Source organism: Meleagris gallopavo, chromosome 14 (genome assembly GCF_905368555.1).
Source record: "Meleagris gallopavo chromosome 14, MGAL_WU_HG_1.1, whole genome shotgun sequence".
Classification (NCBI taxonomy): Eukaryota; Metazoa; Chordata; class Aves; order Galliformes; family Phasianidae; genus Meleagris; species Meleagris gallopavo.
Window position 1 is genome coordinate 16630696 of NC_139417.1, and position 11554 is coordinate 16642249.

At 42.8% G+C, this 11554-nt stretch overlaps 1 long non-coding RNA gene across 1 annotated transcript in view; it reads left to right on the top strand.

The window, feature by feature from the left end:
• Window positions 1–1975: 1975 nt before the first annotated feature.
• The window catches only part of LOC104913199 (uncharacterized), a 139867-nt gene continuing 130288 nt past the window's right edge, over window positions 1976–11554 (top strand). The window contains exon 1 of the long non-coding RNA XR_004161340.2: window positions 1976–2086. This is a non-coding gene — a long non-coding RNA (uncharacterized LOC104913199). The remainder of the gene's footprint in view (window positions 2087–11554) is intronic.

The window sequence follows — 11554 nt, forward strand, 5'->3', positions numbered from 1 at the left end:
AAAGTCTCTCAGGGTTTCCAAGAAGAAGCTCTTTCAGTTTAGCTGTGATCCCAAAGCCCCTTCTGGAATAAACAAATTAATGTGGTTTTGGTGCCTGGTCTTCTGAGAGACCTCCTAACTCCACATGAAGGCAAATCAATATAAGACACTGCACTATCTGGAAGATACCTCACCTTGCTGTTTTCTTGCCATCTGAGCAAAATGCTCTGTCTCTCTCTGTCCAGCTATCCTCACCTGCTCTCTTGCTTATTTCACTTCTTTTTTTTTTTTTTTTTTTTTTTTTTTGCATTGGTGAACAAATTCTGTGAGTTATTATTTTTTACATATATACTTTTAATATTTGATGCCATTTTTCAACTCTTCAGCTTTTATCATTATTCAGGGTGTCAGCTGAACAGAGGAAGCTGATGGTAAAAGATCTCTGTTGAGATCTTTTTGAGCAGGCTGCCCCCAGAGCAGTATAGATAACATGCATCTCAGTTGTAGTATGACTATAAATATTCCACTCATACACCTATATGACTTTTCTCTTAATCCTCCAGTCAATGTGATTGCTTCTGCTCAAGCACTGCCTTCTTTTCCAGTATTATTTCAATTTTGTAGCTCTTTATCTTCATATTAGGAATGCCAGAATCTGGAAACAGTCTGCTGTTAACTAGAGCAACAAAGAAGCTTTGATTACTGTAAAGCATGGGCAAAACATCTAGCATGAAATTGTGGGATGATCCGAATAAATGGGAATTTTGCCACTGGCTTCAATAGACTAAAGATTACATGCTTGTTTAAGTTTGAAATCTTAAATGCTGAATGAAGCGAAAAGGCTCTGAAAGCTACTGGAGGAAAAAAAAACAAAAAACAAAAAACAAAACCACAACCAAACCCTTTAAAAGGGCTAATTTTCTTTGAAGCTTATTTCTTACTAGCTAAACTGAGCCTTGGATGAGCATCAGAATCCAACTAAATAGTAGTTGGGCATGATAAGGGAAGATTCTTCCAACAAAAAGAAAAGAACTTGGATAGCAGAACACGGACCTTTTCTTCTCTTCCATTCGATGATCATGTAAGACATTGGATTTTTTTCTTACCCTGAGCTTTTCAAAAAGGACCAAATGTGCTTGTGAAAACATAATGTGAATGTACAGTTGCTCTGTTGAAATCTGGTACATTCCTTCAAATTTCTGCTGATTTCCTTGACAGCAGAATTTGGCTTTACTTCCTAATCCATCATGTCAAGTTCTCTGGCACTCATGTAAATAATCACTCCCAGGCAGTTGTTAAAAATGGGTAATGCGTGCAGTATTTTTTTATCCAATACTTCCACAAAGCCTTTTATTTAGATGCAAATTATTAGGGAAGAAGATTTGATAAGCTGTGATAGCCACTGCAGCTCAGTTGCTTTTTTTATTTCATGTAGTCCTGCTCACTTTCCAGATCTAGAGGCCCTTCAGCTTCCTGGTGACTTTGTACAGCTTGTACATGACCTTTCATAAAGAACTCATCTCTTTCACTGCTGGTAGTTCACATTAGGAAACGATTCTGTGTTCTTCTGTTATCTGTAGAACACATTACCAGCCTTAAAACACTTTAGAAAAGGTCTTCCAAGGGCTGTTGTATTGGTTTGTATTCACATGTGTACCCCATGCTTTCCCAGGTTCTTGTTTAGAGGGAGAGCCACGGCTGAATCCAGGGAAGACATGCTGTGTGGCACCAGCAACTGAGTTGTTAAACCAATTCTGTTTCAGCATTATGGGGTGCTCTTGGGCTAGAGGAGTGAGAAGGATTCTTTCTTTGTCTAAGTCAGTGAAGAGGGATATGCAGCAGGAGCCCAGTTTCTTTCCTTTTTAAACCAGCCAGGGTGGAGAAGGAAACAGAACTGAGGGTGAAAAGGCAGTCCAGAAGAGTTACTTCCTGTGTTTGAAACCAGATCCTATTTATCTGCTGATCTTTATCTCCATTCCCCCCTTCCTTCCTTGTCAGACTGGTATTAGGTTACTGGGGAGTGAAGAGAGCACTGCCTGATCTTGGGAACTTGGCTACTACTTCCATCCCGGGAAGCAGATGCTAGGATAAACAATTCGTCAGAAAGGTTGGTTGAAATTTCCTTTAGCTTGGCTAAAATTTCTGAGAAAGTAGAAAGTTCTCATGTGACTGGGAGAGCAGCTCTCACCCTGGCCAGAATCTATCACTTGGCAAAAATTCATGAGGCTTTGCAACCTGGGCTGTGGGACCTAAGTGTTAAAATCGAGAATGCCAATGCTGTGTTATGCAACTGTTGAGCCTGTGTGATCCCTTCTGGCTTTGAAATCTGGTAATTGCCAGTACACAGCCATTTGTTTACAAGCATGACTTGTGCTCAACAGGTCTTGTGGGTCAGAGCCAGTGAAGTGAGAAGCAGAACTGGGGCAGGAATGTCTCAAGATCTTTTCAGAACTCTAGAGATTGTAACGCTGCTGTCTACGGTAACTTTAGAATATCATCTATAATTAACTCTTAATCACTAATCACATAGATAGCATATCCATAAACCTACACTTGTAACTGCATTTGAGACCAGCTGGCCAATTCTTCATTGCATATATATTTCATTTGTGAATCTCAGAGCTACAACCAGGAGCTCCTCATGTGCAGAAGCAGAGGGTTCCATTTCACATGATTTTACGAAGATTTCACATCGCTTCCTACTCTACAATGAGTCTTTTGCACATGGTTTTGGATTCTTGTGACATGAGTTTTTGTGAGGGAAGTATTACTTTATGACAACAGAAACTTCATTATAATGTAATTATGATTTGAATTTGATTTTTCTGTTTTATATGGCAAAACATAAGATTAAAGGGATTGGAAGTATGTATTTGAAAGCAGAAAAATTCCACTCCAGGAAAGTTTGGATGTTCAATTTCAACCTAAGCCCTCTTCCAGCATGTTTCAGAACATAGTGTCATTGAACCTGACACATTCCTGAAAACATTTGGGATTCAAGGAAACAAAATTTCCTCCTGGAGGAATGTCCTGATGGAAAAATTCTTAGCAGCTCCATCTTGCATTACTTGGCATAATTCACATTAGACATTACTTGTTTCCTTAGCCTTATGGAATACTTTTCTTGGGAATATTGCCAATTTTGCAACCAAAATATGGAGAACTGTAATGTGATAAAATTCACATTGACACTGCTCAATAGAGAAACCTCTGAATACAGTCAATTTGTCCATGGCCAATCACAGCTGAAAGGCTGGAGCCCAGCATTCAGGTATACATAGCTGGAGGCAGCAGGCTCACAGAACACATAAATTGTCTGCAGTGGCACAACAGTAGACATCCCACTGTCAGGAGTTGCTCATTGTGCAAGTATCTCTTTACTAAAACCTGTCCTTGCAAGGAAGCTTTCCTTGCATCCAGCCGGGGGGTTGGAACTAAATGATCTTAAAGGTCCCTTCCAACCCAAACCATTCTATGATTCTGTGATGTTCAGAATAACATGAAACTATTGAAAGCACTTAGAAAATGCTTCAGTACTTTGACTCAGAGAAGTGATCAAAGGTTGGCTGAAGTCTAAGTCTAGTCACTCTGTAACAGCGGCAGCCCTGGCACTCTAGGGACGTAATCTGTTGGCTGCTCTCTTCACCTGTGCTTTTATCCCATTTTTAAACTTTTTTTCTATCTTAAATAGTAATTAATCTTTACTTTCACAGTGAGCCACCCGTCACAAATTAAAGTTGACCTTCATCAGTGGAGTAAAATCTATGCTCTTTGCAAAAACACCTGTGCTTAAGTGAGACAGTCTTTTTCCTCCCTCCTGGCAAGTAGTAGATATGGAATGAGCAGAAGAGAGCTGGAAAGGCTGCCTTCCTATGCTGTTTGGTAGACCCAACTTTGAGTGTGAGACATCAGCCTCCAGGTCTTTCAGCTAGTGCCTGCTCTTGTGGGGGTCTCAGCACATTGTCTCTTTCTAGATGACATTCCTCACAGTCACCTCTGCTCTGGCTGCTCAGCTGCCTTCTCATCATAAGAACAGGCCTTCTTTGACTCTGGTGGTCCCTGAATATCCCTTGCGAAATTCAGATCAGCTGGCACTCTTTAAGTGTGCAGTTAACACACACAAGCTATGAAAGATTAAAGGAAACTCACGTTCCTTCTCTCCACATGAAAAGGGTTTGTAAACTCTTTCAGTGCCTATTTTTTCTTGCACTCATGGTAACAAAATAGAGCTGAGTCAAACAGTTTTCCAAGATCTAAGGAAGAAGGCTCAGGGTTATTTTCTACCCTGCTATCTTAGCTAATAACTGATTTCACAATATGCAGTGTTATGAGAGAGCTATTGTCATAGAAGTGCAAAAAAACCCAAGAGACTTCAAGAGACACCTTGGAGCAGAGCTGTGGGCTTCTCAACTGCTTCTTAGCAGCATTGGGAGCAACATTCTGCTGTGAGTGTTAATGTCATCACCTCCACAGACTTTGCGTATTGTAAAGTGACACTTCCTGGAGCACTGTGTGTAGTTGTCTGCCTCCATTTGGGCTTTAGATGTTTATTTATTGGTTTGGGTTTTGTTTTTTTTTTTTTTCCGTTTTTTTTTTAAACTTTTTTTTTTTTTTTCTTTTCCTGTAGCTTTGAAGTTGTCTTTTTGGTAGCTGATGCACTTTGGACGCCTTTGGGTGAGCAGGACCAAGCAAGATGAACAATCTGTGCAAGAGCTTTCTGAAATGCTAGATGTAAATCATAATTTCTGATGTGTCAGTGTGAGCACAGGCTCTATCTGATAACTTCAGATGAGAAATACTGCACAGTCCCTGGCACACTTTCCCTGCATGGGAAGGCCTGCAGTGGCTGTATCTCTGTGCATTCCCATGCAGCTTCCTTGCAAGTCCAAGGCTTGCTTAGCTCTTACTGGTCCTTGCAGCATTTCCCAGAGCAGGGATAGAGCAGTTCTGGACTTCTTCCCAGTCTGATCTGGTCCCTGTTTGCCTGGCCAGAGCTGCACATCCCCTGTGCATCTCAGAAGTAGAATTCCTCAGCTCCTTCTGTGCCCACTATTGAATGCTCACTGCCATCACTACATTGCCTGCACCAGCAAGTGCTCCCTGGTGAATGCTGCCATGTGCTGAGCTGCTAGCAGGGAAACAAGGCAGCTCTGGCAGTAATGTAAACATTAGCAGCAGCTTTGGTGTGTGTTGTTGGCTTGTGTGCATTCACTGCCATTTTGCTTATGGGCCATGGTACTCACAAGGATTTGTGGCTAAATGCCCATGCATAAATCTTCTACTGCAGGCAAAGCCAAGCTGCCAGTGTGCTATTCAAAACTTCCTTGGCTGTTGGATTCAAACTGAAGCTAACATCTGAACTTCAAAGCTAAATGCAGTGTATCTTGTTTAAAGGAAACTTTTCCAGTTGATTGTTAAGCAAAATGAATCTCCCCACTGTGTTTTTTATGGGTTGAAACCAAAGGCTGTTGCTCCAGAATGGCAGAAGTTTTCCTTCCCTTTTTAGAAAAGCAATTTCTTCAGACAAAAAAAAAAAAAAAAAAGAAAAAAGAAAAAAGGAGGGAAATGTAACATTGTTAAACAGGATTCTACTATTTTCCCCTAGTGTTCAACATTTGCAGTTTCTGTTAGGTCATCAACCACCATGAAACCAACATTTAACTTACAGACTGATTGCAGCAGCTGCCTGAAGCCCTGCTCATAACCTCAAAAACCAAACCAGAAGAAGAAACATTCCAGATGAGCTTAGTTTAATTTGCTCAATGTATTTGTAATGGAACACGGTATTGCAGATGGGCATTGAAGTTCAACATTTCATCTGCATTATAAGAGAAGAAAGTGCTACTTTATACAACAGAAAGTATTCTGGGTTTAATTCAATAAATTGTAATCATGTGCAGTATACTTGTGTTCACAACAAATGTCCCAGATATCCTGGAGAGAGAGACATAAAAGGCTTCATGTCTTTTAGCTTTAGAGCTGTTAATCTTTCTTCATTTGTTTGGTTTCACTTAGTGTAGCACTTGGTGTACTTAGAGCATGACAGTTGGTTCACCGAGCATGACTCTGCCAGGTCATTGCAAATAGTGCTCATCCAGTTCTAAGAAAAGTCACTTCTGTCCTTTGAATACTGGTTCTACCCAGAGAAAGAGGATAGAAATGCTCTGTTCTAGCTTATGTTGTTGCAGGTCTCCTAGGCGTTGGTATACATATCTGTCTTCAGCTGTGTCACTTTGGTAGTGTGGTTTCTGAGCCCCTCAGTTTGTGTTCATGTTAATAAAAACAAGTTGAAGCAAATTGAAACAGGGATTGAAGGTGGTAATGGTGGGGGGACTGAGGTGGCTGTGGGGAGTGGGACCCACTGAGGATTTCAGGACTGTCCTGAACTGCTGATTTGACCACTGGGCCATTTTGCACCTTCTTGCAGCCAGGCAGAATCAGCTGGAGATCTGTTGTTACTCCTCTTGGATGGGGAACAGAGCTGTAGGAGACAGATGGGAACTTTTCTCTGTATTATTGCAGCAGAGTGAAAATACACAGGCTCTTTTTCTGTGTGCTGGCTGTTGGATAGGAGCCACCAAAAAGCATGAGCAAGTCCTTGAAACGTGTCCACATCCTATGGATACTTTCCAGGAGACTCATCTGGTGAGATTTTGCCACTCACACTTGCAAGTGGTGGTGTGGAGTGGCCCGAAGACTGAAGGCTGCAGTGCTTGGTGTGCAGCAGCAGAGCAGCAGTGGAGCAGTGCAGGAGCCACGTCCACAGGCTGCAGTAGGAGCGCCCTGCAGCTTGCTGAAGCCAGGAGCATCCCAGCACACGGTGGGCAGCAGGTCAGACCTTCCTGCCCTGCAGAGCCGGCTGTGCACCCCACTGAGGCAGGGTGGGTGCAGCCAGCTGGGAAAGGAGGCTGGGGCCCAGCATGGGGAGGGACAGCCCAAGCTCCTTGCTGAGGCTCAGTGTCCTGCAGCTGCCGCTGGAATATTTGCTCCATACTGAATACCCCTGAAGGTCTGACAAAGAGGTGTAAGAGCTCAGCTGTCTTGGAAATCTCTTCCAAAGCTGCTTCCTGCCCTGGCTGTATTACAGAGTGAGGTCAGTCCTGGGCTGCTGGACTCCCTGAGTGTTTCCTTAAAGCGAAGATTGCTGCGATTTGGAGGATTCCAAATACTTGCATTTGCCTCATGTGCTTTCCATTATTTGCTGTTTATTTGCCTGCATGAAACACATTGATATTGTTAAGCTGTTCATGGCAGGAAACATTTGCATGAACAAATATTTTGCTAGTTGTGCTCTGATCAGGAAATCACCCAGCAGGGGCATTGATTTTTGTTGCTCTCGCTCTCTCTTTTTAAAAACCAATTCAGAGCTCCGTTCCCCAGCATGGGGCACCAGTCTTTGGCATTTCGGAGAGAAATTTCCAACGATGAGTGAGTAGCAGTTGGCTTTCTATTGAAAGTCATTGAAACATCCCACCTGTCACAGCAAATTTACACATTCATATGCTAAAGAGCTCGGAATCAGCTGGTGTTATGTTTCTGTTGGGAGCCAGATTGTTTGCCTGTTTCTGTCGGAGCAGCAGCCACTTCCTCCAGCATTTCCACAGAGTGGGTGAAGCAGCGCTTGCAAGCTGCTCCTCGGTGCCTGAGACCTTCAGATGTGACATGAGGCAGAAGTTCACCACCTGGACACGGTGTCCTGCGGTGGAAGGGGAAGTTCTAGTGTTTCTGTGCAAACCCTGAATCCAGTGTTGATTTTGGGACTGACTGTGCCAGATGGTGAGGCCACCGGGCTCACACTGAAGCTCACGTTTTCAGGGATACCTAACATGGCTCCACTTGCAGTTGTAAGGCTTAACTGACTTAAGAACAAGCATCTCATTTTCTGAAGGTGTTCCTTATCCTGGTGCCTAAATGATACTGCGGCCAGACAGGCCCCAGGCATGGCTGGGGCACCCCAAGGGCTATGCTCAAAATAAGGGACATTCCCTCTAGCAGGGCTAATGGTTTGTGGCTCTGCTGGTTCCCACCTCCCCAGCAGCGTTAGTGAGATGATTTTTTTAATTATTATTAGTAGTAGTTTAGAAACAAAACAGATAATTCAGTATTAAAGATTTTGATTGTGGCCGCCTGACAGAGATCACAATATGACTGATGACTGATTGAGCAGCGGATGTGTAATTTGTCACTCTTAAAGCTGCATTTGTTCTGCCAGCTGCTGCTGGCGGCGGCTCGGCGAGATGGTGGATCCAACACTGCCACCTTCTGCTAGCACAGCGTGCAGGTGTGGGCTGCCTCAAGTCCTCTGGATGTGACAGATCCATGCACAGACAGCAGGTTTTGCAGGTACAAACCTCTGGTTATGTGCACGCTTTGGAGGGAGCTGCCCTGACAGCTGACATGGGATTTTGATATTCCTGGGTCAGATGTTAGCTTTGTTTCCTGCAGCATGTGTGTGCACATGGTTGTTCATTCATGAGGATGAGGGAAAAAAAAGGCCTTCATATTCAAATGCTTCTGTTGAAGAAAAGGTTATCGGGAAATATTTGCAATACACAAGTTCTTGTTCAACGTATAAATTGGTTTGGCTTGCATCAGGAAGACACTGAGTAGAATAATTATAAAGAAAAAATAACTGGAAGTGAGAATTTTTCATTATTTAAATGCACTGGTGAGAAAGACTCAGTCATTGTAGAACAGAGTGGGCTGTGGCTGGTATTTCTTAGGACCAAATTTTAGCATCATCTAAAAAGAGAAACGTTTGTGTTTTAATGGGTAGCAGAGCCTGGAAAGCCTTTTTATTGCGTCTTAGATGATGCATGCTGATCAAATGAGGAACTGTGTACTGCTGTTGCTGATAGATCCTCAAAGGAGATGCCCTCTGAGGAGCTGTGCCAGCACAGAGTGAAGAGCTTCTGATCCAATGCAGGCTGAGCACAGCTGACATATGAAGCATCCCCCCACATTGGCTTCCATATGTGTGAGGCCTCTGCAGAGGTGCTTGTACATATGGGCTTTTGCACATGGATCTGCTAATCTAAAGATGCCTATGCAAGCATTAGCACTTGAGAATGCATGTAAATTTATTACATTCCCCAAAGGATTTGGGTTCTATAAATTTAAAATACTGGCAGGCTGGGACAAATATTATCCAGCTTCCATATGTTTCCTGGTATATAAAAAAGAAAATAAGCATATTTTCTTTACACTCTCACAGTGATAATTCAAGCCACTAAAACGTCTCCTTTCTACTTGAAGAACAGCAATTCATTTCATATCTTCTGCTAACATCAGGCTTCTGAGGTGTGAGGAGATTGTACTGTGTTAATTAGTCCTTCAGCCTCTACTGTCTTATTTCATCTGGGACAGAATCATTTTCTTTAGAATGTCTGGTATGATGCTCTGTTTTGGTTCTAGAAGAAAACCAATGTTGATAACACACTGATGTTTATAGTAGCTGCTAAGCAGTGTTGTACAGAGTTCAGGATGTTTGCAGCAAATGGCCCAAGGAGCTGGGAGGGAACAGAATTAGGACAGCTGGCTGAAACTGGCCAGAGGGATATTCCATACCATATGACATCATGTGGAAGGAGTTTTGAAGGGAGTGAGAGTTCATCTTGCTCTCTTCCATTGCTTGGGGGCTATCTGGGCACTGGTCTGGGGATGCTTCATGTATACATAACTATACTTGTTATATACGTTTATATATGTGTTTTTGTGGTAATTATTATCCTTTTCCTTTTCTCTATCTTATTAAACAGTTGTATCTCAACCCATGAGTTACACTTTGTTTTTCTCAATTCTCTCCCCCATCCCACTGGGAAGGGGGAAGTGTGTGCTGCTGAGCCCTGCTGGATTAAACCACAGCAGCTTATTAGGGTGATTGCCTGTGCCTTGGAAGCACCCCTGGCTTGCCCGTATCCCTTCCTTGTCTCTTGGCCTGTTTTAATTGCAGACTGTTTAGTGATGGTTTCTATCTTCATACCCTTGTACAGTAAGGTCAGAGCACTTGACCAGAGCTCACAGGCCCTGCGGTTGGAGAAATAATAAGAACGTTTTGGAGATCTGAGAATGTTTAAAAGTGTTTTTGAGTGATTAAACAATAGGGTTTCGTTTGAGGCTGTTTCTCCCCTCGCAGCACTGTTATTAAAGCTGCTTGTGTAAGGCAATACGCTACCATTGAGGAGGGCGGTGCAGAGCTGGGTGAGCGAAGCAGAGCTGTTACGCATCACACCTCCTCCTTGAAGGGCTTTGTAGGTGAGAATGAAGCTGAATAGCTGGCTCTGGGGTATGTATTTTAAAAGACAACAGATGGTTCATCCCTGTAGTCTGAAAAGGCTTCTGCTTAATTTTTGTACCTCTCTGGAAAGGAAGGTTGCAATGCCTTCCCATAACTATAGCGTTCAAAGTTTACATAAGACAAGCACTGCAAGCAAAGTCAAACACTATAATCTTGTTGGGGAAAAAAATTCATATTTTCTGGTATTTGGATGCTTGAAAATAGGCACTAAATGACTCTGTGGGACTGTTAGGAGCGCTGTGGGACTGAGAAGACTGAATGCTTAATACTAAGCTGACTGATGTTATTTCTGGTGTGAGTTGCCCAGGCAAAAGGGAATACTCTGATCTCTACTCAGTAGGCAAAAACCATCTTTGCACAACTGGAGATGCCTGTTGCTTCTGGCTATTGAGATTCTGTCCTATGCCATGGGGACTGTTAGTGAGAGTGTGCTGCTGCCACAGCATGCCTATGTCTTTCCTTGTAGTGTCAGTGGTGCAAAAGGCTCTTAGGAATTTGCATTCTGTGAGCATATATCTGTGAGTCAGACACACACAAGCCTTATAAACACCTATTCCATATTTTATACAATATTTGCTCATAAGATTTTTCTAAACTCATTCTTTGTTCACAGAGTTTTCAAGGTCTGCAGTGAGGGTTAGTGAAGGGCTGCAGATTACTGTAAATTGTTTTCCTAAGTTAAGACTTATCTTCTTCTAAGTAAAAATGCTTTAGAAAGTGAACACACAGTAATATTTGCTGCACAGACAATTATGACCAACCATCCACCAAGGGCTGCCCTCCAGCTCCTCCATAGATTTGAAGTTCAGAATAGTTGGATGGCCCTTACTGCTATTACTCGACCAAAAACCTCAGCCCCCACAATGGGCATCCATCCGTCTTTGAAATTATGAAGGGCGTATTGATATGGGCAAGGGAAAGAAATACCCTGAAACAGCACTGAAAGGAGTTGTTATGTGCAGTGGGTAGAGCTGGGGTTTTGCTGCTCATTTTCTGTCCTCGGCTCACCTCCCATACAGGGCTCTGAAGCATCAGTTAGGCTCAATGGTAGCAAATTTTTAAACAGATTGGATTTTGCTGTGTTGCAATTTCTAGGCCACGTTATGGCTGCTCATTGGAAGATCTCCTGTGGATTTGCATGGTTTTTCCATAAAAATTCAGCTTGTGTAACTACAGCTGAATGCGCTGGCCTAAGCCAAATGCATAAAGATACTGAAGGGCATGAAACTTAAACTCTGGAATTGGGCCTAAATGCTGCTTTGGGACTTTGAAAATTTG